We start from the raw sequence: 3,790 nt of genomic DNA, 5'->3' as shown, positions 1-3,790 counted from the left end.
GTGTGTGTGTGTGTGTGTGTGTTGGTCTGCTAAGCATTTCAGAGTGGATCTGTGTGTTTGCTCTTGATAAGTGAGATCTTGATCTGTGTGTGTGTGTGGCTCGCTGAGGCGTGCGTCTATGTGTTCTGACAGCGTGTCCTTGTTTGCATGACTGCGAACATTCCTTCATTAGAACCAAAACCAGTCTGACTCAATTAGAGCGGACTGTCCGTCCATCCATCTGCGTGTGTGAGAGTGTGTGTGTGTGTGTGTGAGAGTGTGTGTGAGTGAGTGTGAGTGTGTGTGTGTGTGAGTGAGTGTGTGTGTGAGTGAGTGATTCAACTAAAACGCTTCCGAAAAAACATTCCATGAACGATGTATAAATGTTTTCCTGCTAATGTGTTGAGAACATTATTAAAGCTGTTATGTTATCGATACTGGAAGAATGTTAGCTCATAATGTGGAAAGAATCTTTCTGAGAATGTTCTCTGTTAGCTGAGTGTGATGGTGTGCTCCGTGTCGTTCTGCACAGTTTCCCTGATGTTCTGCCGTCAGTGTGAACTCACTCTGAACTTCTGAAATGTCACGCAAACTGAGTGTTGCATTAGCGTGTTAAACATGTTCTGTTTGTCTCCAGATTACAGGACGGGGCCATGTTTCGCGTCGGTCAGTAACCAGATGTGTCAGGGTCAGCTGACGGGAATCGTCTGCACCAAGACGCTGTGCTGTGCGACGGTGGGACGGGCCTGGGGTCATCCTTGTGAGCAGTGTCCCGCGCAACCGCACCCCTGCCGCCGCGGCTTCATTCCCAACCACCGCTCCGGGGCCTGTCAGGGTGAGACGCGCACACACACAATCACACACTCACACACACTCACACAATCACACTAGCACGCACTCACACACACCCTCTCACTCACTCACACACACACACACACACACTCTCACTCACACACTCTCACACACACACACACACACTCTCACACACGCAGATGGATGGACGGACAGTCCGCTCTAATTGAGTCAGACTGGTTTTGGTTCTAATGAAGGAATGTTCGCAGTCATGCAAACAAGGACACGCTGTCAGAACACATAGACGCACGCCTCAGCGAGCCACACACACACACAGATCAAGATCTCACTTATCAAGAGCAAACACACAGATCCACTCTGAAATGCTTAGCAGACCAACACACACACACACACACACACACTCTGACTGTAAGTGAATCGCTTAGGTGATGCACCTGCTGATCTGAGCTGAAGGCTGATGGGAGCAGTGCTGGGGTAAGATGTGCCGGTTGATGAGGATCTCCAGTATTGTCACAGACCGGCTCCGGTGTGTGTTAAACACACAGATCCACTCTGAAATGCTTAGCAGACCAACACACACACACACACACTCTGACTGTAAGTGAATCGCTTAGGTGATGCACCTGCTGATCTGAGCTGAAGGCTGATGGGAGCAGTGCTGGGGTAAGATGTGCCGGTTGATGAGGATCTCAGTATTGTCACAGACCGGCTCCGGTGTGTGTTTGTGTGTGTGTGTGTCTGTGTGTGTGTGTGTGGTTTGGCTGTGACTGTAATTCCTCCAGCTGGGTAAATTCTTTTATCGTCTGGCTGTCTGAGTCACTCTGGGAGGGTGAGAGCGTGGGCTCGTCTCGCTTTCGTCTCCTCACTCTCTCTGTTCGGTCTCACACTTCTCCTCAAATCAATCAGGCTTTTATCTTGTCCCTTAATATTTCTTCTCTATTTACTCGTCTCCCTGCTCCTCACTGTCTGTCTGTCTCTCACCTGCCCGTCTGCCAGTGCGTGTGTGTCTGTGCATGTGACTCAGAGCTGCATTCTTCTGTGTGTGTGTGTGTGATGCAGGTGTGTGTACAGTATCACTATCATAGTGCATATTAACCTACACTAGACTGATGGGATCAACACGTCTGACTGCACTAGCTGTCTCCATTACTGTTCAAAAGATTTAAAGAACTAAGCACTTTTATTCAGCAAGGCTGCATTGAATTGATCAAAAGTGACAGTAAAGACGTTTATAATGTTACATAAGATTTCTGTTTCAAATAAATGCTGTTCTTTTGAACTTTCTATTCATCTGTTAATCCTGAAAAATAAAATGCATCACAGTTTCCACAGAAATATTGTGCAGCACGACTGTTTTCAACATTGATAATAATCAGAAATGTTTCTAATAATCAGCATATTATACTGATTTCTGAAGATCATGTGACACTGAAGACTGGAGGAATGATGCTGAAAATACAGCTGCGCATCACAGAAATACATTACAGTTTAACATATACTCACATAGAAAACAGCTGTTTTAAATTATAATAATATTTCACAGTTTTTATTGTATTTTTGATCAAATAAATGCAGCCGTGGTGACCAGAAGAGACTCTTTCAGAAACATTAAAAAGTGAACTGACTTTTGCATTTTAGTGTATATACTGTATGTCTTATTTGCTTTGTTGCGGGTAAAACAGTATGATTTATTCAGTGGAAGAAGAACATCTGTACAAGTCTTTACAAAAAGTCACATGATCAATGCCACTCATTTACTTACATTTGATTAGTCATACAGAAATAGAGCACAATCTGAAGATTATCATTTGTTTATGTCTTAACTCTGTGCTTTGTTCTCAGGCTCCACAAACACACATGAAGCATTGCGACATGAGACTGGAGCTCTGATATTTCCTCCTCATGTTGTTCTGTTTTGAATTATACACACTGATTTGAGTGCATCTGTTGTGTTGTGTTGTTAAAGCATTTCCTCTCTCTGTGTTTGTGTGTGTGTGTGCAGATGTGGACGAGTGCCAGGCCATTCCTGGACTCTGTCAGGGGGGAAACTGTGTGAATACTGTGGGCTCATTTGAGTGGTGTGTGTGTGTGAGAGAGAGAGAGAGAGAGAGAGTGAGTGTGTGTGTGAGATCCGTACCCGCCCCGCTCCCAGAAATAATGGCCCAGAGCTCTGGAAAGCACCAGCGCGAGAGCCAAACTCAGACTGCTGTCCATTATTAGTCAAGTCGTATTTCACTGCAGAGATGCTGCGGTCTGTCGTCTGACAGTAAATCTGACGTTCATATTGCTCAATAATTCACATCACACAGCAAAACTGGGTCCCGCAGCTGCAGGGTTGTGTAGATGACGGCCCGTTGCTCTCGTTAGTAGTCTGAGAGACAGAATCTGAGTTTTGAGTTCAATTTGACTTGAGACTCGATTTGGATTCTGAATTAGCTTGTTGAGAAAACTTTATTTCACTTACTGACAGTTCTTCATCAGGCGCATCACAATGTAGCACTGCATCAGTGTCTCTGCAGTGAATGGGTGCCGTCAGAATGAGAGTCCAAACAGCTGATAAAAACATCACAATAATCCACAAGTAATCCACAGCACTCCAGTCCATCAGTGAACATCTGGAGAAGACGAAACACAACAACTTTTTTCTCGTAATTTAATGAGTTTGTTCTGAACATTTAATTTAGGCTTTTTTTTCTTGAAACAACTTTTTTCTCGTAATTTAATGAGTTTATTCTCAACGTTTTATTTTGACATTTTTCTTGAAATTGAATGAGTTTAATCTCGCACTATAATGACTTTAATCTCTAGATGTTTTTTTTTTTTTTTTACTGTTTCTTGGCCCTAATCCTCTTCCATATGTAAGAGACTTCTTTCAGAAACCTTAAAGAATTCTTACCGACCCCAAGCGTTTAAACAGTAGTGTAGATATCAGTTACTCCTGCAGTCATTATTATCCTGAAGATCTTGCATGCAGGTAAGTAGTTGGACTATAACTAGT

Source organism: Sinocyclocheilus grahami, unplaced genomic scaffold (genome assembly GCF_001515645.1).
Source record: "Sinocyclocheilus grahami isolate Dianchi unplaced genomic scaffold, SAMN03320097.WGS_v1.1 scaffold2048.1, whole genome shotgun sequence".
NCBI classification, from domain to species: domain Eukaryota; kingdom Metazoa; phylum Chordata; class Actinopteri; order Cypriniformes; family Cyprinidae; genus Sinocyclocheilus; species Sinocyclocheilus grahami.
The sequence above is the reverse complement of the archived record's forward strand: the minus strand, read 5'-3'. Positions refer to the sequence as shown.